The 24,432-nt window shown below is 44.3% G+C and overlaps 1 protein-coding gene across 1 annotated transcript in view; it reads right to left on the bottom strand.

The window, feature by feature from the left end:
- The window catches only part of Kif6 (kinesin family member 6), a 309,520-nt gene that overhangs the window by 273,010 nt on the left and 12,078 nt on the right, over positions 1 to 24,432 (bottom strand). The window lies entirely within an intron of this gene.

Below are 24,432 nucleotides of genomic sequence, written 5' to 3'. Positions count from 1 at the left end.
CTTGTTGGAGTTTCTGTCCTGCCCAGTTCCCAGAGCTGGTAAGCCCCCAATGAAAATCACACAGAGAGTCTATATTAGGCTATAAACTGATTGGCCCATTAGCTCAGGCCTCTTATTAGCTCTTGTAACTTATATTAACCCATTATTTTTATCTATGTTAGCCACATGGCTCGGTACCTTTTTCAGCGGGGCAGGTCACATCTTTCTTCTTAAGTGGTTAAGACAGGAATACTCCTGTTCTCATTGCCCTGCCTCTACTTCCTGTCTGGTTGACCCTACCTAGCCAATCAGCGTTTATTTAAAACATGATTGACAGAATACAGACAATTCTCCCACACCAATCCCACCCCCCTTTTTTTTTAAACAAAGGAAAATATCTATAGTCCATTTTGGGGAATGTGGGTGTAGTATTCCAGGCTATTTCTGGCTGGTTGGGGGTGCTGATAATCTTATGGGGACCTAAAGAAAATTAAGAGATATGACCAAGTCCTGACTGGAGTATCCTGTGAGGCTTGATCATCTCAGGCAGCATCTTGAATCTGTTCTGGATGTAGAACTCAGACATCTGGGCCATCTGTTCCTACCAGAAATTTCTAAGGTGGTCTGCCTTGATCAAACCTGATTTTTCTTAGCTCAGAATGATTCCACAACCTCTCATTTCCTGTGGAAACAAAAGCAAAATCTCTTCTCCAAAGTAACATACCTTTTGACTTCAATTTTGAAGTCAAGGTATTTTCAAAATACCTATCTTGGATTAATTCAGCAGCATTTATAAATAAATATCTTTTAGCAGCTGTTCCTCCTTCCTCAGCATTCAAACAGTTCAAAGAGAACATAATAGCATACAGTATCAAAACTCTCTGTGTGTTTTCCATCTTTATGTGGCTTTATTTTAAACTCTATTTCTTTTATTTTTAATTTTTGGCTTTTTGAGACAGGTTCTCTGTGTATCTTTGTCCTGGAACTCCCTCTGTAGACTAGGCTATCCTTGAACTCACAGAGATTCCCCTGTCTCTGCCTCCCCAGTGCTGGGATTAAAGGTGTGTGCTACCACACCTTGAACTCACAGAAGTCAGTCTATCCCTGTCTCCCAAGTGTTGAGATTAAAGGTGTATACCACCATACCCAACTACTCTCTTTCTTTCTTTTTTATTTTAAGGACTTTAACCTTTTTCTTTTCTCCCAAGCCAGCATATATTTTTAACACACAGTAAGCCATTTAGGTATTTTTTTTAAATCTCTCTTTACTGTATATCTCTCTTTTTTTCTGACTACACAAGTCTAATTTACCAAGCAATATGGGTAGGATTAAAGCCGTGGCTTTGATGGCTAGATCAAGCCCATTTCTTAGCTGTATGAGATTCCAGCCATGTTTATTGCCACAACTCTATGGTGTTTCAAGGTCTCTGCCAGCCAGTAAGCTGCAACAGTGTGCTCACAAACCACACTCAAATGCTCCATAGTTGGACTACCTGCCTGAAAGAGTCAGAGTTTGCCCTGGCAGAATGGCCCAGAAAGCCAGCATTTTTAAACAGTGCAGTTTTTTTCCTGCGAAAGCATGCAGTCAGCTTTTTATCAACACTATTTAAGTGTTTCATGGCAGGACCTCTTAAAAAGCTGCAGGGTTTTGAAGCTAAAGCTGAGTCAGGAAGCCTCTCTTAGATGAGAGTGCTTGCTTGCCTCTAGCAAGCAGAGCAGACCCAAGAAATTGCTGCTACCAAGAAGCCATGCTTTACTCTATTCTTTTCTGCCCAGAATCACTTCCCAAGCTCTGTCAGGCTTTATGTGGATACAGTTGTCCACAATGGTAGAGCATGAGACTCTTAATTCCACAGGCATGGGTTCATGTCCCACGTTGGGTGCCAATTGTTGAAAAGGAGAGAGGGGGCCTGCTGCTTGTGGGGGTTTCTGTTCTACCCAGTTTGCCACCGAGCTCAAACCTGAAGTTCACATCTTTTCAGGCAGTTTGGGGAAAGTGCCAACTTCAATTATAAATGTGTTTTAATCTACTAAGTCGTTAATTTGATTTTCCATTCCATGTGTGTCCTGTGTCTGTCACACACACAATCTCGTGTTAATTGCTGTAGGACATCAATGCATAAAGACAAAAGCACAAGGCACAGGTTAAACATTGAGAAAGCATGAAGGAAAAGATGATCCATTATAAGATTGCTGGACATTTCCCTTAGGAAATGTGCTTTGAGCGGAATATATAGTTTACATTTTCAACTGTGCCCACACATCTGAGAAGAAAAACCTGGTGTGTGTAGTGTAGTCACAGAAAAGAAGAGAGATCCTACCTCAAAGCAAGACAGGAGGGAAGCAGTGACACCTGACTTGTGCATGTACTTAATGGCATACATATGCCAACACATACACACACACACACACACACACACATACACACACACACACGTCAGGAACATGAAGAAGCTAAGTTATTTAAAAGTCTGCCTAAGTTTTAAATCATAATTTGAAGAGAACAGAGCTAATATCAACACTGGGGTAATGGAAAACATACAGGAGTTTATCTTTTTGCCAGATGAAAAAAGGCAAGGGCAAGAACTGGACATGGAACAGGCAGTGAGCGTGGAAACAGGATGTGGAACTGGGGAATGTGTCCAATGGAAAGCGACAAGACTTCCCGATTGATGAATGGTAGTTGGCATTCTGAAAGCAAAAATCAGAAGCCAAGTAAATCTGTAGCCTGGACATAGAGCTAGGGCCTAGCCAAGCAAGCTCTTCTGTTAAAGCTGTGACATCATTAGTCTGCATAACACACATACAAAGACCCCATTAGCAAAAAGTGAGATGGCAGCTGGGAGCAGGGTGGAAACCCTGACGAGATAGTCAGCTTATCAGGACCAGGCCAGAAAGACTCGGACTGGCAACGGACCTCAGTACTGTACTGCCTTGGCAGAACAGGGAGTTCAGAGAAGAAAGACACAATTCTGAGGAACATTTACATCACGGGTAAAACTGATAGAACAAGAAGACTGAATAAGAAGACCCAAGGTGAGCTGGAGTTCAATCTTCCCAGCACTCTGTTCCATAGTCTGAAGCTTTAGGACTGCAGAATACCAAGACCTCATGAGGATTCATGATTGGTACAGAAAAGTGATATGGAAACCACCCATGTATGAGTGCTACATGCTTCTGAGCTACAGAAAGTCAAAGACTCAGGGTGAAAGTCAGGAACCAAGGAGAGGCTGCCCTAGCAAATGCAGGAAAGAGAGTAGCACATGACTGACTATGGGTAACCTGAACATCTGAGGCAGAAAGCAAGAAGACAGCCATGGCTCCTTCCTTTGACTTCTCTCTGCTGTGGCTCACACAGAACTCAGGATACTCAGGATAGTCAGTGAAGAAACACTGGCTGAACCAAATTAGACTGAGCTTAGCAAGTTCGCTGAGAGTAAACACAGATGACCACACAATGAGATGCATAGAAACCAGCAGCCATGAAGGCCACACTGGAGATGCTTTCAAAGACTTCTGACCAATGTTCACAAACAGAGCTACAGTGGCAGGCCCCGGGGCTACGGACACAGACAGCTCCTCATCAGTATTTTTACCAAGGAATTACGGAAGACCCAGAGAATATGCATATCACATTCACAGACAACTTCAAGCTAGGAGGTAAAACTGATAAGCTGGGCAACTGAGTTGGTATGTTTTTAAAGCTTTAAGATGAAACCAAAATCAATACGAAGTCCTACAGCTCAAACTTTCTGCATGGTTCAGAACAGGAAAGCCCAACAAAACCCAGGCATCTACATCTTCCACCTTGGCAGATCAGAAAACCCGTGAACACTCCTCCACAAATCTACTTAAGGATTCTGCAGAAAGTTTAATTGAGGTTTCTTTACCTGCATAATTAAACTTGCAGGAAGGTAAGGAATTCAAAATGAAGACAAAAATAAAAACCGAAGTAATGGTGCCAAAGTGCAAAGTGGGGCAAAAACAATCAGCCCACACCGAGACCACTCGGGGTCAACAATCAGCCCACACCGAGACCACTCGGGGTCGACAATCAGCCCACACCGAGACCACTGGGGGTCGACAATCAGCCCACACCGAGACCACTCGGGGTCGACAATCAGCCCACACCGAGACCACTGGGGTCGACAATCAGCCCACACCGAGACCACTCGGGGTCGACAATCAGCCCACACCGAAACCACGGGGGTCAACAGCATGAACACCTTCCACAGCATGGTCAGAAGGCTTGCAGCTGGCAGAGCACAACAGGTTCCTAAAAGTTCAAGCAAAAGATGATGTGATCAAGGCTTTAAGGGGCTGAGAAACAATGCCAAACAAAGTCTCCACACCCAGCTAACATGGAGCAAGGGGACCAACACAGAGAGAGCTCTTCGTGGACTGCCCAGAAGGGACAGGAGACGATGATTTCAGGGAACTCCAAACCTGGAGGAACAAAAGGAAGAACTGGGGTAAAAAGAGGAAAATCTAAACATGAGAAAATCCAAACACGCTCTAATTATTTTTTCTCATTTTGAATTTTGAGACAGGATCTTGCTATGTAGCCCAGGCTGGCTTGGAAGGCTCAGTCCTCTTGCTGTGGTACCCTCAAGTGCTGGGATGCATCACCTCACTCATGAACTGACTTTTTGTAATAATAACAATTAGTAATTTGAATCATACAAAAAGACAGAATTAAAATGTTTAACAATATGATAAAATGAAGATTAAAGTCAATCACTGAGCAGAAAATTGGATTATTTTCAGACTCTACAAAGTCAAATATGCATATTATCTTTAGAGCACCTTATTTTTTCACTGCCTGTTTATTTATTTAGTGACAGAGTCTCACTGTGTATCTTCAGCTGACTTGGAACTTGCTATATAGCCCTGGCTTGAGATTCGCCTGCTTCAATCTTCTGATTGCTGGACTACAGGCATGCACCCATGCTTCAGTCTTCTGAGTGTTGGATTACAGGCATGCACCCATGCTTCAGCCTCCTGATTGCTGGATTACAGGCATGCATGCACCCATGCTTCAGCCTCCTGATTGCTGGATTACAGGCATGCATGCACCCATGCTTCAGCCCCCTGATTGCTGGATTACAGGCATGCATGCACCCATGCTTCAGCCTCCTGATTGCTGGATTACAGGAATGCACCCATGCTTCAGCCTCCTGAGCGTTGGATTATAGGCATGCGCCCCATGCCCAGTTTAAGTTTTAAAATATAGCCACTAAAGTAAAAGCTAAATAAAAATAAATAAAATATAAAATTTCCAAATAACAAACAAGGAAAATTGGGTCAGCAAAACAGGTGGTAAACAAAGAAACAGGAAGCAGAGTAGAATGATATAAGTATAACTGATAGGACTGAAAATATTGACCAGCACTGACTGGACTTAAACTTGGATTCTTGTGTGCAAACAACCTGTCCCTCCCTTACAATGAGGCATGGCTAACAGCTCTGACTATGAAAGCTGGAGAGTAAACAAAATAAAAAAGATGAAAACAAATTTTATATTTCTCACTGTGAGTATATTAATGTATTTGATTGCTTGATGCTGGCTGGGCTCCTTCAGTGCTGTTCTAGAATGTTCTGTATTATATGCTTTAGATGTGAACTCTATAGAAGAGATGGCAGACTTGTATTTTTTTAAAATAGAATTTAAGGAAAAGGATTATTAGCAATAAATCGATCACTGTATAAGATAAAAGAAAAAATTCTCAGGAAGACAAGATGATTCTAAACTGATAACAGACTCTCCAAATTCACAAAGCATAGGCTGACAGATTCACAAGAGGACAGGGGCACATGGCAGAGCTTTCCATATCTCTATCAGCTCTTGACAGACCAAACAAAAAGTAATTTGTATTGATGGGCATAGCAAACTTGGACAATGGGGCCAACGATCTCAGTATTAAGGACTGATATGGAAGCCAGCTGGAAGCCACTCGGCTATTAAAAACCTTAAATAATTTCAAATTGATCTTTTGGATAGTACATTAGCGGTGGTGTGGTCAAATGGCCTTGGAGATCCCAACTGAGACTAAGATAGACAGTTTTCAAAACTGGGTAAATCTCTCAGATGAGTGCTGGCTTGAGGTATAAACCTCAACAATTTCCCTTGGTTCCACTGTAAGTCTGGTTTTGGGCGGGGCTCAGCAAGCCAACTCTGAAAAGACATTTGTGGGTGGGGTCCAAGGGGCACCTAAGAAAACCAACCAATAATTTTTTGTACCAACTCTTCTGAGCCAAAACCACAGAATCTCACTCAGAAACAAAGATCCATCTTAGACTCCTACACAGGAACCTAAGCAACTATCCCAATCCCCAGATGCCAACTGTCCCCAACCCCAGATGCCAACTGCCCCAACACTCAGATGTCAACTGTCCCAAACCCCCATGTCAACTCTCCCCAACACTCAGATGCTGTCTCCAACCCCCAGATACCAACTGCCCCAAACCCCAGATGTCAATTGTCCCCAACACTCAGATGCCAATTGTCCCCAACCCTCAGATGTTCACTGTTCCCAGCCCTCAGATGCCGTCTCCAACCCTCAGATGTCAATGGCCCAAATCTCTGATGCCAACTGTCCCCAACCCCCAGATGCCAACTGTCCCCAACCCCCAGATGCCAACTGTCCCAACCCCCAGATGCCAACTGTCCCCAATCCTCAGATGCCAACTGTCATAGCCCTTCGATATCCACTGTCTGCAACCCTCAGGTGCCAACTGTCCCGACGCTCAGATGTGCCTGAGTGCTGCTAAACTTGAAAGAAAAGCAAAGGACAGCTTTGAAGAGAGTTAACTTGAAACTCTTCTTTACAATAGAACACTGTAGCATCTACCACAGAGTAAAATTACTGGAAAAATAAATCATACAAGGCCTCAGTCCCATCTGCCAGACTTTCATCATGGGGACAAAAAGGGAATTTGTATGTGTGCTGATGTTCCAGAAACAAATGACAGCAGCCTCCTAAATGGAAAGATAAGCAAACAAACGTGTACTGAAGTAATATAGTGGGCTAAATTTACAGCTAACATCTTTGTGAAGACACTTAGCCCACAGATTAGATTGCATATCCAATTATATGTCCATACACAAACACAAACACAAAGAGCCATCGTTTGATATGGTGCACACAATGCCTACTTGTGTGGAAAGCTGTGCTGTGTACCGATGCCTAAGTTTACATTCCCAAACATGAGAGATCTCACTGTGTCTTTCTAGAGAATTCAGTTTACTGCTCAGCACTTCGTGGGAGGCATAAAGAATACTTATGCTACCACCAGGGGCGGGACACTATCAGTAGCAACGGTGGAGAGAGCAAGTTCATAGCAGAGACTCTCAACTAGGGCTTTTAGAGGTGCTGGGACACAAAGACTCCCGTGTGTGTGGATCTGAGCTGACAGTACACACACCACACAGTGCCATTTTTCTTGTGTGGAAGCTGTATGGCAACTTTTCTTTTTGCTGTGACCAAATTCCTGATGATAAGTCACTTAAGAGGCGAGGGTTTAGTTGGGCTCACAGTTTGGGGATACAATCAATGATGACATCATAGCAAGAACACAATGACTGCGGAGTGTGAGATGCAGCAATGTAAACACCACATCTAGGAATCAGACCACAAGGAATGCTGGGGTTCAGCTTGCATTCTATTTTTCCAAATTTTATTCAGTCCTAGACTCGGTGGCTCTTTTCCTCTCAGTTGAACCTCTAGGAAACACACTAGAGGGTTGGAGAGATGGCACAGTGGTTAAGAATGCATTCTGATTTTCAAGAGAAAGGAGGCTCACAACTACTGTAATTATCACTCCAGGGAATCTTACACCTCTCAGCTCTGCAGGCACTTGCACTTGTGTGCTTCCTGCACGTATGTGCACATGGGCGTGCACACACACACACACACACACACACACACACACACACGAGGCGACACGATAGAAACTTTTTTTAAAGACACGGTCAGCAGTGTACTCCTAGGTGATTCTAGATCTCGCCAAGATGATAAGGTTAACTTGGTACCAAATGCATTATTTAAAATCACATCACTCGAACTCTGGTCCACAAAGCCTCCCAACTTTGAGAGTGAAGATGCTCCTACAGAATTCTAAGAACCAGTGATGATGTGGTAAGAACACTATACCTGGGAAGGCAAGCCAAGGCTTCAGGAGATCAACAATGTGCACAGCAAGAAAGCCAAGGAATGGAGCTGGCAGATATGGAGGTGGCAAAAGGTGGTACTGCACTGACTGGGTATATTTACTCAAGAACACTTGCTGAAAGAAAAGGGAGTGTAGCAGGCTCTAGACTCTAGTCTAGAGAAATTAATGAGACGCAATCAAGAGTGAGCAAGCTACCAGAGATGTGGGGAGATTGTGTGGATCTGTGCACACCCATTTGAGGCCACCATTGAGTAGGACATCATTCCTCCAGCCATACGCAGCAGGCACGATGCTGAGATACAGGGGACCGATGACCGGCTTTGGATGCTCAGGACGACATTGGACCAAACCCACATGGGTCACAGCAGCTGCTGCAGATGGAGCTGATGGTAGCCATGGTGGTCAAACGGTTGTGGCTCTGTGGGCTTTCCAGGCATCTAGAGGAATTTATACCTTCCTCCTCTACTTGAGCAATCGCTATGCTGACCCCGACTCAAAGACCCTGGGGTTTAATGGACACACTGCAGTCATCTACTGCATAAATCTATTTTTATCAACTCTTTTTTAAGGACTAGCTTTTTAAAAAGTTGTGTTCTTTTATAATGAGGGCGGACTATAAAACATCTCTGGACTTAAACATCCTTTCTTATTTGGATGGAAGATGAAAGACCTTTTTATGAAAGTAAACAAAACAATATGACATCTTATTCTTCAATCTTTGCCAGGACAATGGAATAAATCACATTTTCTAAGGGGCTTAGTTTGATAGATCTGTCTGGATCTCAAATTACACAAAATGCTAATGTTTCTTAAACAAAAGATACCAACTACTACATTTTTTTAGTTTTCCAGGAAGATTACTCCATGAATAGAGACAACCAGAAATTGTCCTTTGAGCAAACCTTTACAGATGAACATAACAATATTAACAATATCTTCTCTTCATACAAAATTATTTGATAGGCAAGATGTTAATTATGCAAACAACATGATAAAGGCAACAAGAGCTTTTAACGGGTGGCTTCTCCTGCAGTCCTTGGACAGTTTGCTCAGAAGAAATCTTAAGCACAACAGCTAGGCTGCGGTTTAAGGAGAAAGACATGATTTTTTTTAACTCCCAGGTTTGAGTTTTTAGTCAAGGGCTCTCTCTGGGTTGGCTGTGTTAGCTGCAGCAATATCAAAAAGTATTCCAGACAAGAAGTGTGGGTGGCAGAGGGACTTGGACCCACCCCCCCATAACCCAACTGCCTATGGTAGGAAAAATGATGGGGGATCAAATTTGTTATAAACAGGACCTCACTCCAGAATGGCCGCCCAAATGATAAACAGGCTTAGTTTATCTGAGTGTTGTGGTTTGTTTTTTGTTTCGTCTTGGTTTTCAAGACAGGGTTTCTCTGTGTAGCCCTGGCTATCCTGGAACTCACTCTGTGGACCAAGCTGATCTTGAACTCAGAGAAATTCCTGCACCTGTCTCCTGAGTGCTGGCATTAAAGGTGTGCACCACCACTGGCCAGGTTACAGTGAACTTTTTTTTTTGTTTTTATTGAAAAGTATACACTTTTTCTTCTCCCCTCACTTCCTCTCCCCTCCTCTTCAACCCTCACCCATGGTCCCCACACTCCCAATTGACATAAGAGATCTTGTCTTTTTCTACTTCCCATGTAAAGTAGATTCATAATCTCTCTCTTAGGGTCCTATTTGTTGTCTAAGTTCTCTGGAATTGTGAATTGTAGGCTGGTTTTTCTTTGTTTTATGTCTAAAAACCACTTATGAGTGAGTACATATGATATTTGTCTTTCTGGGTCTGGGTTACCTCACTCAATATGATATTTACTAGATCCATCCATTTGCCCGCAAATTTCAAGGTGTCATTATTTTTTTCCACTGTGTAGTACTCCATTGTGTAAATGTACCACATCTTTATCCATTCTTTGGTCGAGAAGCATTTAGGTTGTTTCCAGGTTCTAACTATGACAAATAATGCTGCTATGAACATAATTGAGCATATGTCCTTGTGATATGATTGAGCATCCTTTGGATATATGCCCAAAAGTAGTATTGCTGGGTCTTGAGGTAGGTTCTTTTCTAATTTTCTGAGAAATCACCATACCAATATCCAAAGTGGCTGTACCAGTTTGCACTCCCACTAGCAATGCAGGAGTGTTCCCTTTACCCCACCTCCTCTCCAGCATAAGTTGTCATCAGTGTTTTTGATCTTGGCCATTCTTATAGCTGTAAGATGGAATCTCAAGAGTTGTTTTGATTTGCATTTCTCTAATGACTAAGGATGTTGAGCATTCCCTTAAGTGTCTTTCAGCAATTTTAGATTGCTCTGTTGAGAGTTCTCTGTTTAGGTCTGTACCCCATTTTTACTGTTTAGGTCTGTACCCCATTTTTATTGGATTATTTGTTCTTTTGATGACTAATTCCTTGAGTTCTTTGTATATTTTAGAGATCAACCCTCTCTCTGATATGGGGTTGGTGAAGATCTTTTCCCATTCTATAGGCTGCCGTTTTGTCTTGTTGACCATGTCCTTTGCTTACAGAAGCATCTCAGTTACAGGAGGTCCCATTTATTAATTGTTTCTCTCAGTGTCTGTGCTACTGGGGTTATATTTAGGAAGTGGTCTCCTGTGCCAATGCATTCAAGTGTACTTCCCACTTTCTCTTCTATGAGGTTTAGTGTGGTTGGTTTTATGTTGAGGCCTTTGACTTATTTGGACTTGAGTTTTGTGCATGGTGATAGATATGGATCTATTTTCATTCTTCTACATGTTGATATCCAGTTATGCCAGCACCATTTGTTAAATATGCTTTCTTTTTTCCATTAGATATTTTTTGCTTCTTTGTCAAAAATTAGGTGTTCAAAGGTGTGTGTATTAATATTCAGGTTTTTGATTCTGTTCCATTGGTTCTCCCATCTGTTTTTATGCCAATACCAAGCTGCTTTCAGTACTGTAGCTCTGTAATAGTATTTGAGTTCGACTTATTCTCCTTTTTCTATCCCTTTTATTCTTAGGTTTGGTCTTTTCATAGTGTCCCATATTTCCTGGATATTTTGTGTTAAGCTTTTGTTAGATTTAATGTTTTCTTTGACCAACAAGACCATGTCCTCTATTTTATCTTCAGTACTTCAGATTGTCGCTTCCATTTCTTGAATTTTGTTGTTTATGCTTGTATTTGTGGTTCCTGATCACTTCCCCATATTTTCTGTTTCCAGAATTCCCTCAGTTTGTGTTTTTTTTAATTGCCTCTCTTTTGGTTTTCAAGTTTTGAATCATTTCTTTAATCTGTTTGATTGTGTTTTCTTCAAGTGATTTATTGATTTCTTTCAAATTTTTGTTTTTCTATTCCTTCATATTTCTGAGGTAATTTTTCATTTCCTCTTTAAGTGCCTCAAATATTCTCCTAAAGTTATTTTTAGGTCATTTTCTTCTGCTTCATCTATATTTGGCTGTTCAAGTCTTACTGTTGTAAGCCACTAGTTTTTGTTGGTGTTGTGTTGCACCTTGTGGTGTTCAATGTGTTTTTAACTTCTCTACCCGTCTTTTCCTCTGATTGGTATAGTTGGGACTGGGTCTCTGGTGATCAATCTTCCAGGTGTTAGTAGATCCAAGGCTCCGAAGGTTGCTCCTCATGGTGCAGTCAGGGCCAAGGTTCCAGTCACCCCGGAGGTCACTGGGCATTCCCAGAGGTTGCCCGGTGCTCCCAGGGGTCACTCTGCAATCCCAGAGGTCGTTCAGGCCCATGGAGGTCCCTGGCTCTGGCCTGCTCCCATGGAGGCCCCTGGCTCTGGCCTAGTCCTGTGGAGGTCTCTGGCTCAGACCTCATGTGTTCTTTTTAACAGGGCACTGAGTGAGAGGCCTTCTTTGGTTTTCTGGAACTCAAATGCATGTTAAAAGTAGTGAATAGCCAAGGCCCATATGGTTTTCAGCTCTTAGTCTATGGCATTATAATATCCAAGGGCAGCAAAGCAATCAGAATGGGGTTGTGTCTTTATTGACAGCTAAAAAACAGGATGACATGAAGGCAGGCTTCTGAAAATTCATGAAAAAGCTGTCAACAGCCATGGGGGCTTGGAGTCCAGGATGACAACACACTGTGTCAACAGCAGTGTCAGAGTAGAAGATCACAAGGACAGGCTATGTGACAAGCTGTGCCCCACATGGACACAGTGGCCAGTGGCAGTTGCAGTGGGGCAGGAAGACACAGAGCCCAGCAAAGAGGGGAGGAGCAGGAGGGAGTATGGGCCACTGCAGGGACCCAACAGACAGAACCCAAAGCACACAGGAGCTAAGCTTCTGGGAAAAGTGAATCCAACTCCTAACATCGGACCCCCAGCTCAGACGGAGCTAACTGAAGCCTTGACAGCAAAGAACTGTTTCTAGGATGGTCACGAGGAAGGAGTTCTTGAACTTCGTATTCCCTAAGATCAAACTTCATCACTCCTATTTCCTGACCAACAAAAAAAGAACAAATGCCCTTGTGAGGTATGTACATGAATGCTCTATGTGCGGAAGCAGTCAGCTCGCCAGCTCTTATCTGTCGTCAACAGGAGTCACTGGGACAAATCTTTCACGTGAGTATTTCCCCAAATGACGGTGCGGTGGCTTTCTCATTCATCACACTGTGGTACGGCCTGAAGTCACCCTTGCTGCGGTGGGACCTGTCACATCTGCAGGTCCCTTAGCACTGCTCCATTTTACTTCCCTCTTCCATGGAATGAAAATATCGTTTCCAGTCTAAGAGAGCAGTTAACTCCTCCCTGTGGAGCATTTATTAGCAAGGATCCCAGTAGGGAATGAACAGTGCACTCTGTTCACAGAGAGCTTCTTTACAAAGATGTGACATACAGGGCAGCCACGTGAATACAGCCACGCTGTAGGTCTACACCTACAAGGGAAGGTAATCAGGATCCATGAGTTACAGAGTGCTGGCGCATCGTGAGTCTAAAGCAAACAGGCAAAGGCAACCAGGGGGAGCCACACAGGAAGCAACCACCATCCTGCTCCCCTCCTACCTCCTAGGACAAGTATAGGGCATGCACACGAGTGCAGGGCCCATGCAGGAGGAGGAGAGGGTCAGGTACTCTGGAGCTACCTGACTTCGGTGCTGGGAACAGGAAGTTGTGCCTCTGGAAAAGCAGTACAGGTTCTTTCTCCTGAGCCACTGCCCGCGGCAGTCTGTGGGGATCTCATTGGCTGAATATGGGGTTCAGAGGGCGGAGCAGTTGAAGAATCACACAAAGTAGCCTGTTGTGAAAGAAAAACAGGGACTAGGAGGTAAAAATCTAGGGACACAGAGGAACAGACCTCCTTTCGGTGTTAACACCCTGAAATCATGTGGCAGCTTTAAGCATCTTAACTTGAGCAGGCTGCATTTCCTTAACTATGTCACATGGACCCCAGTGGTCGTAACGATGCACCCACTACACAGATGCTCACAGTCAGCACAGCACAACCTTCATGCTGCTAGACCTAGAGCAGGGACGGGAACTCATTGTTCCGTTTATTATGATCTGGGAGATGAGAAAGATAATTATTACAGAAGCCAGCAGTGGCCATTCTTATGTCTCGTAAGAAGCTGCTAGGGCACTTTGCCTCCAAGTGAAGCCCATGGAAAAAGTGTGGTCAGGTAATCTCTGAGATGCGTGCCCAAGCCGCAGGCTTCTATCGCAGAATCAAAGGAGACATGTGAGGTGGAAGGTGAGGCTCTACTTTCCGTCACTGTGAAGGAGCGTACCTAATCTCAGTCCTACTCCCTGTGGGAGGTTTGAACAGTTAGGGTAATTCTCGGTTTTGTTAGGATACACTTCATAAGGTAGCATCTACTACACAACGATAGGAACAAAGGTTCCACCGTGTACCTTGTGAGACAATGATTACATGGATACATGAACAGCGCTTCAAATGTATTAACTTTTTGAGAATCTCATATATGCATGCAATAATATATCATCTCTATGCGACATATAAAAAAAAACTGGAAGAAATAACCCGAATCGGGGTTTGGAATTAGTGAAATAAAAACAAGAAAATCAACAAAAACCCACACAAAACAAAAATACAAAGAATTGATGAAATGTTTGGTTCTTTAAAAAAAAAAAAAAAAAGACTGAAAATTCTTCGCCAAATCAGTAAAGAGAAAGAGAAGACCCAAATTATTAAACCTAGAAGTAAAAGGGAACAATTGCAGCAAACTCCAGTGAAATTGAAAACCCGTGAGGCCACAGCCCAGAGCCGACACAAAGGGTGCGCACATGTTCTGAAAACGAGGCAAACCCTCACGTAAAGTGATGGTGAAGCTGCAGAGAAACAGGCAAAGCTCGGTCCTGGGAAGCTTTGGGTGAGCGCTGGCGCTGCACTCTGTGCAGGGAAAATAGATGCAACCAGTACAAAAGCAAGCAAGTATCGTGTCCATGTGGGAGAGCCTGGTACGGAAGGACAGCAGGACACAAGAGAAGAGAGGGACAGAAACATAGCCAGGCGAGGGGACGTGCAAGGCGAGGGGAGAGCCACCAGGACACGGGCTGGGCCAGTCCCAAACTTCTTAAACATCTCCATTCATGACTCCTCTTGATCCATGGAGTCTACACAGCCTCAAGTTATATAAACAACAAACTGGAATCAATAGATTGTACAAAAAGAAGAAAATCCAACGTAGGAGGGAGTTGAGGGTGGAGAGGGCGGGTCTGGAAGGAGATGACAGGAAGAGCACATATAATCAAAACACATAGCATGAAATCCTAAAGGACTCAGCAGGATACTGCGGGAGAGGAATTGCTTCAAAATATAGTGCACAACAAATTCTATTTTCAATAAAAGAAAAAAAATCAAAGAATTAACAAAATACTATTTAATGTTAATAAAATAAGTATAAAATGAAGCATTTACTGATAACTCATGTCTATTATTATTATCTTCATGATTTATGTCCCAGTATAAATGTATGAGTGTGACTGTGTTTGTGTCTGTGTATGCGGGTGGGTGTGACCCGAGTGTGAAAGTCAGAAAACAAGTTTGTGCAGTCCATTCTCTCTTTCCATAGGTCAGTTCAAGGATTGATGCTGGCCACCAGGTCAGCTTAGCAAGCACCTTTACCTGCTGAGCCACTCCATAGCCTCCAGAAACTAAATTAAGAACAATTATTTGGTATGATACAATTTTGTTATGTATTAAAGGCAAAAATCCTATTGGCACACAAATGAGAAGGATGTGGGGTGCGTTACCCAGTGATTAAATCTTGACTGGGTACCTGGCACGGCTGGAGAGAGATCTTCAGTGGCTTCGGAGTTTTCAATACATGGGTTAACTTGATAATCATCAATGCCAAGAAGACCAATCTACACAAATAGTTCAAAATGGCAGAAGTATGCTTAGAGTGTTCCAGAAACTGTGGGATATTTGGTCCTCATTTTTATGAAACTCAAGTCTAATTCAATAGCACACAAATGCATACTTCCATGATGGAGAATGATAACAGGGAAAGGATTAAAGACTTTATTTTCAGTAATGAAAACATTGTGTTTTTATAAGAGTTGAAAGTCAAAATATTATAGTGCGTAGCCTACAATAGTCTCCTGTATGGGCTAAGAGTCCTGCTCCAGCCCCTACCCAGGGTTCCAAAGGTCATTTGTTGGCAATGAATGGTCTCCACATATGGTGGAGAGGGCTCAGGCGGTGTGTTCAGACCAAAGGCTGCACAGAAGTTACATGATGCATCAGTGGCTGCAGTGAAGTCAGGGTCCTGCACATGTGGCTGCAGTGAAGTCCCAGGGTGCTGCACACGTGGTTGCAGTGAAGTCCGGGTCCTGCACACGTGGCTGCAGTGAAGTCAGGGTCCTGCACACGAGGCCACAGTGAAGTCCGGGTCCTGCACATGAAGCTGCAGTGAAGTCCTGGTCCTGCACACGAGGCCGCAGTGGAGTCCGGGTCCTGCACATGAGGCTGCAGTGAAGTCCAGGTTCTGCACACGAGGCTGCAGTGAAGTCCCAGGGTGCTGCACACGTGGCTGCAGTGGAGTCAGGGTGCTGCACACGAGGCTGCAGTGGAGTCAGGGTGCTGTACACGAGGCTGCAGTGGAGTCAGGGTGCTGCACACGTGGCTGCAGTGGAGTCAGGGTCCTGCACACGTGGCCGCAGTGAAGTCAGGGTCCTGCACACGAGGCCGCAGTGTAGTCCGGGTCCTGCACACGAGGCCGTAGTGAAGTCCGGGTCCTGCACATGAGGCCGCAGTGAAGTCCGGGTCCTGCACACGAGGCCGCAGTGAAGTCCGGGTCCTGCACACGTGGCTGCAGTGAAGTCCCAGGGTGCTGCACACGAGGCTGCAGTGACACTGTGAAATGCAGCCCAGACCAGCACTGCCAGAAACACAGCAGAATCACTAAACCCTTGATGCTGAGCTAATTACTGTTTGGCTGTGGTGTGCTCAGAAAGCTTTTACTGTTGTCAGTTTCTCCGTAACTCTCATGGTCAGTTAATGCCCTGTATGAGGTCTCCATCCAAATTTAAGAAGTTCTGGGCTCAATGTTGAGGATGAGGGTAAGAGACTCAAGTAAACTTCAAAGTGACAAGCATAAACACTGTCTGCCTGTGTGGGGCAGGATGGACAGGGAGACAGAAACCAGAGGAGGACAGATGGAAGAGGCTGCAAGCACAGGGAAATACTGCGCTGCAGCAAATACCTTATCTGCATAGTTTGGCCCACTGGAGCAGATCTGAATGTTAACAATGAGCTGCACAGAGACAAGATCACAGCACACGCGTGGAAAGCAGAGATGTCAGGAGAACATGCAGGGCGGCCATTCAAATCTGCATCTCAGATACACACTGAATAATTGCAGTAGTGTGTCCCTCGCAGTGTGTTTACATGCAATTCTCATTTAACTGGCCCTCCTATGCTACTGCTTACTAAGTAAGCCTTACCATTCCTGGTGGACTCTAACCCGAGCAGGCAATTTTGAAACAGACAAACAGCATCAAAGGCAGAAGCAACCTCAGTAAATGTAGGTAAAAGCCACCTGGACAGAAGAGAAAGGGCAAGTGGGGGAGGGACAGATGCATGATGGATGGAAGAGCGTGATAAGATGGGGAGGGACAGACACATGATGGACAGAAGAGGATGGTAAGAGGGGAGAAGGGGAAGGGACAGAAGCATGATGGACAGAAGAGGAAGGTAAGTGGAGAGAGAGAGAGAGACACAGGTTTGGATGGCAGAGGGTTAGGGGCTTTCTGGTCTGATGCCTTCCAGGTGAAGTAAATGACAGAGACTGTCAGTGTGAGATGCAACTGAGTCTCGATACAGGGGGATGTGTGGAACCTTCTGGACACTGGCAGATACCACTCACTGTGAGGAGTCTAAAAGTCGGTAGTTACTTCCAACCTTAGTATAAGGGCTGATGTCAACTGCCAACTTGACAAAATCATATTTGCGGGGAGATGGGCCTCTGACCTTGTCTGTCCTTTGCCTGTCAATTTGAAGCACAGGAATAACTGCCCAAATGTCCCTTCCCCTGCAGTCGTTCACCTTCTATTGTTATTATTAGTGCCACTATCAATAGTTTGGTTTTCTGAAACAGAGTCTCCAAAGATCAGGATGACTTAGAATTATGTAACCCAGGTTGGGATTGAACTTGAAGCAGTCCTCCTGCATCAGTCACATGCATAATGGAAATCCAAGCTTCACCCACTACACTGGCTCTTTTATAAAGTTACTTATCACATTTTAACATCATACATATATAGCGCCTGGGAAATGGCTCAGTTGGCAGAATACCTATTACACAAGCATGGTGGCCTAAGTTTAGATCCATAGCAGCCATGTTTATAGCCAGGTGTGGCAGTGTGTGTCTGCAATCCTAGTATTGGGTAGAGTTGAGGCAAGAGGATACCTGGGGCTTTCTAGCCAACTAGCTCGCAGTTTAGTTATGGGTTCAGTGAGAGCCTCCATTTCAAAACGTAATGTATAGAGCAAGAGGAAGACACCACATGTCACCCTCTAACTCCACATTCATGTGGACACACAGCAACACATACAAATGCATTATACCAAACACCCCTGAATACACACACACACAAATGCAAGTCTATATAGTTAAAGTACATAACAGGAGTGTGTGTGTGTGTGTGAGAGTGTGATGCTGGGAGTTGAATTTAGGGCCTCCTGTATGATAAGCAAGTTCTCTCACTGAACTATATCCTCAACCCATAGTTCAGTTTTTTTTTAATAAAAGGTTTTTCCTAGTTAAAATAATTATCTGACTTTTGTCTTGAGGTAAAGAAACGTGGGAAGGACAAGGTAACAGCAATTCTATCAGAGAAAGAGGAAATGCTGATTGTTTGGATTCTACAGCTGGAGAGTGAACACAGTTTAGGAACTATGCGTGCAAACCCCTAGAGAGCCATGGATGAAGGATACTTAGCTATGAATGAGAACAAACCTCATACAACCAGCTAGGGACCCAGAGTTGGAAAAGCAACAACACTCCAGTAAAACCACACTACTTGTTAACACTAAGATGGAGGCAAAAATGGGACTTCAGAAGAGATAAATGTCCATTTTAGATAAATAATTTATTTTTAACTACAAGTATCTGTGTATGTGTATATACATGAGTGCAATGCCCAAAGAGGTCAGAAGAGGGCACAGGATCTCCAGATTAGGAATCAGAAGCAGTTGCAAGATGCCACAGGGATGCTGGGAAGTGAATTTCGGTCCTCTACAAGAGTGCTCTTAACCACAGAGCCATCTCTGCAGTCTGGAAATAAATATTCTTAAGAAGTAAGTATGAATTAAGTCACTGGGAGGTTCATTTAAGCTGTATCATTTTTATAACCAAGCCTTCAGCACTCTGAAAGTCCATTGTGGCTCAAGACGTAAACAATGGCACGCCATCCTGACGAGCACATGGCGAGTGCATGGCCCCACAGTGGGAATCTCTGTCCATTAAAGTAAGTAAATCACAGAGCATTAGCTGTGAATGCTTTAAAGAATCAAGAATGTGATTCCCTTTTGTAGCTGGTGTGTGCACAATCTGGACTGGACTAGAAACTGTGCTTATCTAACAGTTTCAGACATCACCAATTCCACAGGTATCTGCTGGACACTCACTAAGGAGCCTACAACAGGTGCCTGGAAATGCACAGGGAACAGAAGAATAGCAACAAATAGTAAACAGCAGGCACACTGTAAACAGCAGGCACAGTGCATGAGGCCAAGGCATTTCAGGTAACAAGGGATGGGGATAAAATGACATCGGGCAGTGGCAAGGGGCATTGGGAACGCCGCCATGGTGGTGAGGGAGGACATGCAGTTCTTACACAGGTGGCCAGCCTGAGGGGAGCATCAGGAACGCCGCCATGGTGGTGAGGGAGGACATGCAGTTCTTACACAGGTGGCCAGCCTGAGGGAAGCATCAGGAACGCCGCCATGGTGGTGAGGGAGGACATGCAGTTCTTACACAGGTGGCCAGCCTGAGGGAAGCATCAGGAACGCCGCCATGGTGGTGAGGGAGGACATGCAGTTCTTACACAGGTGGCCAGCGTGGGGGGAGCATCAGGAACACCGCCATGGTGGTGAGGGAGGACATGCAGTTCTTACACGGGTGGCCAGTGTGGGGAGGCATCAGGAACGCCGCCATGGTGGTGAGGGAGGACATGCAGTTCTTACATGGGTGGCCAGCGTGAGGGGAGCATCAGGAATGCCGCCATGGTGGTGAGGGAGGACATGCAGTTCTTACACGGGTGGCCAGGGTACGCCCTCTCACAAAGGTGACATGTGAAAAGAGACTTATTAGTGTTTTTATATGATTTTACTGTTTCCTTTTTAATTACTTATATATCTATGTCAAACCTATAGATCATATTGGCCTTCAATTAGTGAACTCCTGCCTCAGCTCTCGGGAAAGAGCTAGGATTATAATCTGGTCCTGACGCATCATTAGCACCTTGCTAATAGTTACTGAATGGTGCCAGGTTCACCATTAATCCCAGCACTCAGGAGGCAGAGACAGACAGATCTCTGAGTCTGAGACCAGCCTGGTCTACAGAGAGAGTTCCAGGACAGCCAAAGCTATGCAGCAAGACTCTGTCCCAAAATGAATTATTAATCGACTAATTAATTAATTTTACTGAATGGATGATAACTAAAGTTTAATTTATGTATTATAATTCTTTTCTTCTGAGAGCATTTATGTATTTATACATATCAGGGTCAAATGAAAGAACTAACATTTGAGTGTGAAGAACCGTGAGCTATAGGGCCATCGGAGACTGCGGACACTGGATCACAGGCAGTAAAATCCAGGGAACAGGAAGGTACAGGGAAAGTTGCTTCCCTACCCCCATACAGACATCTCTTAGTCTGCCCCTTCTCAAAGTCCGGGGGAAGGAGTGGAGTAATGTGGCCGGACAAGGCTGAGAGGGAGGTGGGATGAGGCGGAAGGTGACCTTTCGGTAACATGGATGGCATCTGGGAGGCCAGCTAGGGTGACAGATGCTAAGTGCGATTAAAGCAACACAAAGGCCAAATTGCAGGGAGAGGCAAATATGCTCTCCTCTCATGTCTGCAGCTTCCTCACTGTGTCGTCCAGCAGAACTCCATCAAATGCCCAGAGTCCTGGCTTCTCACCTACCGCACCAGTTATCATAGCTGAGCCTCCACAGATTCCTCCGAGAGTTGAGTGAGATTCTGCACAGGACAGTGCTCTGACGTTGTCAAAGCAATCTGTTGCTCACATACATGCATTCTTACTGTTATCTGAAGGCCTGCAGCAAATCTCTTTGCTATATTTAACAAGGAATGTGTCAGAAATTCTGACCTAGAACTCAGGGGTGGGAATAAAACGGAAGCCTAAAACTCACAGAGGACAGAAGTCTTATTTGGATCTGCAAGTGACAAAGAACTGAACAAACTCACTGGTCTACCCAGCCACACCCCAGCTATTTAATGTGAGTCTTAAGTATGGCTGTGCTGTGAAAATCAGTTACAAATCCCAGCACTAGAGTAAAAGTCTTGCCAGTTTTCCATCGTTACCTCCTGTGCAGGAAGAATTTCCCAGAAGGCCTTGCTTCTTATTTATTTATTTATTTATTTAAGATTTCTGTCTCTTCCCCACCACCGCCTCCCATTTTTCTCCCCCTCCCCCGACCAAGTCCCCCTCCCTCGTCAGCCCAAAGAGCAATCAGGGTTCCCTGCCCTGTGGGAAGTCCAAGGACCACCCACCTCCATCCAGGTCTAGTAAGGTGAGCATCCAAACTGCCTAGGCTCCTACAAAGTTAGTACGTGCAGTAGGATCAAAAACCCATTGCCCTTGTTCTTGAGTTCTCAGTAGTCCTCATTGTCCGCTATGTTCAGCGAGTCCGGTTTTATCCCAGGCTTTTTCAGACCCGGGCCAGCTGGCCTTGATGAGTTCCCGATAGAACATCCCCATTGTCTCAGTGTGTGGGTGCACCCCTCGCAGTCCTGAGTTCCTTGATCGTGCTCTCTCTCCATCTGCTCCTGATTTGGACCTTGAGATTTCAGTCCGGTGTTCCAATGTGGGTCTCTGTCTCCTTCCATCGCTTGATGTAGATTAATGTTCAGAAGGATGCCTATATGTTTTTCTTTGGGTTCACCTTCTTATTTAGCTTCTCTAGGATCACGAATTATAGGCTCAATGTGCTTTATTTATGGCTAGAAACCAAATATGAGTGAGTACATCCCATGATCCTTTTTTTGGCTCTGGCTTACCTCATTCAGGATAGTGTTTTCTATTTCTGTCCATTTGTATGCAAAATTCAAGAGGTCTGATCTCCAAAATATATAAAGAACTCAAGAAACTAGACCATAAAAGGCTAATCAACCCAATTATAAAATGGGGCACTGAGCTGAACAGAGAATTCTCAACAGAAGAAGTTCAAATGGCCAAAAGACACTTAAGATCATGCTCAACTTCCTTAGCGATCGGGGAAAAGCAAATCAAGACAACTTTAAGATACCATCTTACACCTGTCAAAATGGCTAAAATAAAAAACACCAATGATAGCCTTTGCTGGAGAGGTTGTGGAGAAAGGGGTACACTCATCCATTGCTGGTGGGAATGCAAACTTGTGCAACCACTTTGGAAAGCAGTGTGGCGGTTCCTCAGGAAATTCGGGATCAACTTACCCCTGGACCCAGCAATACCACTCTTGGGAATATACCCAAGAGATGCCCTATCATATGACAAAAGTATATGCTCAACTATGTTCATAGCAGCATTGTTTGTAATAGCCAGAACCTGGAAACAGCCGAGATGCCCTTCAATGGAAGAATGGATGAAGAAAGTATGGAATATATACATATTAGAGTACTACTCAGCAGTAAAAAGGCCTTGCTTCTGTTGGCCTTCACTATCATTACTATCTACTTCTTTGGAAGGATAGAAGGCAAACTGTAATGGCTAGAAATATCCTGAATTATCTATGAATTCATCATCATCTTCAGACAAAGATTTGAGATAAAGAAAAGCTGCAAAAAGGGGCAGAGGATGGAGAGGGGGAGTGAGGAAAGGAGGAAGACCCAGCTCTCAGGAAACAGAAACCAGTTTCCCTCCACAAATGAGTGAGGAAAGTTTCAACATAAAACACAAAGACTAAATGCTGGAGAGATGACTCAAGGATCAGGAAAACTTCTTCTTGCTCTTTCAAAAGACATGGTTTGGTTCCCAGCGCTCACATGGTAGCTCATAACCACACGTACCTCCAGTTCCAAGGAACCCAATGCCCACTTCTGTCCACTGTGGGTTCCTACACATGTACATATCCATAAACTAACACAAAAGTACAACTTTTTACAATTAAATGCAAGACTATCTCTCTGAAAAATAACCTAACCCCAACAATTACTGAAAGGAGTGGATTCCAGCCATGTTTGCCATCTGGCTAGGGTAATCTGAATTTAATTCAAAGAAAGGTTTCCTGATTGTGGTTATAGAAGAAATACTTAAAGCCTAATTGATTGTATTGTATCAATGAAGGAACTGTATAAAATGGAAAGAGCTTGCTTTAGGCAAGATCCATAGCATAGACATGAGAGCGACAAAGAGAAACAATGGGTTCCCCCGCTGTCCACAGAGAGTGACATGAACTAGCAGACTAGAAAATTAGCTCATTTAGCAGAGGTAACTGTAGCGCACCATGTCAGTCTGCACTCTATGCGCTACCATACAGTTCGTGAGCCGGGCAAGGGGCTGGAGACTGAAACACACAAAGACACAGACACACAGAGAGAGAGACACGGGTCATCCTTGAAACAAGTATACCCCCTTACTGTGTACCAGACCCACTTATATAGAGATCCTTAGCTGATAGCCATACCCCAGCCAAACCCACCAGAAACCACTCCCCTGCCATCAGGAACTCCTGAGGGTCTCGTGCTCAGAGCAGCTGCAAGTTGTCTCAGAGAAGAGGAAAACAAGTTGTTTACAAGAAATTCAGGATCTGGGGGTTCACAGCTCCCAACAGATAATTTCCATATTATCTGTACAGATGAATGTTTACAGAACCATTCCAATGGCTTTAGGATCAGAGAAAAACACATCACTGGCAGTAGCCCCCAGTGAGGATCCCCAGAAAGGATAAGGGCCATGACTCTCTAGCGCAGTGGTTCTCAACCTTCCTAATGCTGTGACCCTTTAATACAGTTCCTCATGTTGTGGGGACCCCAGCCATAAAATTATTTTGTTGCTATTTCATAACTGTAACTTTGATATTATCATGAATTATAATGTAAACATGTTTGGAGATAGAGCTTTGCCAAAGGGGTTGCCACCCACAGTGAAAACCCCTGATCAAGCCCCACGGAGACTTTGCCAAGAGACATGGATATGTGTGCATCTGATTACCCAGCACCATCATGCAGGGCTCAGTCTTTACCATCATGGCCTGGAACTGCCTGCATTTACTGAAACGCATGACTCTAGAAAGTAAGGACCAAGTCTTGACAGGTCACTGAGGTAGAGCAGATCCAACCAACAGCAGGCCTTCCAAGTGTCATCTTCTAACCTGATCCTGAAATACTGAGGAGCCAAGGAAATGACCCAGTGCGTACAGTGCTGGTAGGCTACAGAAGAACGAGGACCTGGATTCAGATTCCCAGCACTCGTGTAGAAAGCCAGACATAGCACTGTACGCTTTCATCCCCACCACAGTGAACAGAACAGGCAGTCCCGGGTGCCCACTGCCAGCCAATTCTGCTGAAATGATGAACTTCAGGCTCAGACAGAGACTCTCTTAAAAAAACAAGGCAGAGAAGCCATAAAGAT

This window comes from Microtus oregoni, unplaced genomic scaffold, assembly GCF_018167655.1.
Source record: "Microtus oregoni isolate MIOR12 unplaced genomic scaffold, Mior012 000007F_ref0000211, whole genome shotgun sequence".
NCBI lineage: Eukaryota > Metazoa > Chordata > Mammalia > Rodentia > Cricetidae > Microtus > Microtus oregoni.
Note: the sequence above shows the minus strand (reverse complement) of the source record. Positions and strands in the feature narration are given on the sequence as shown.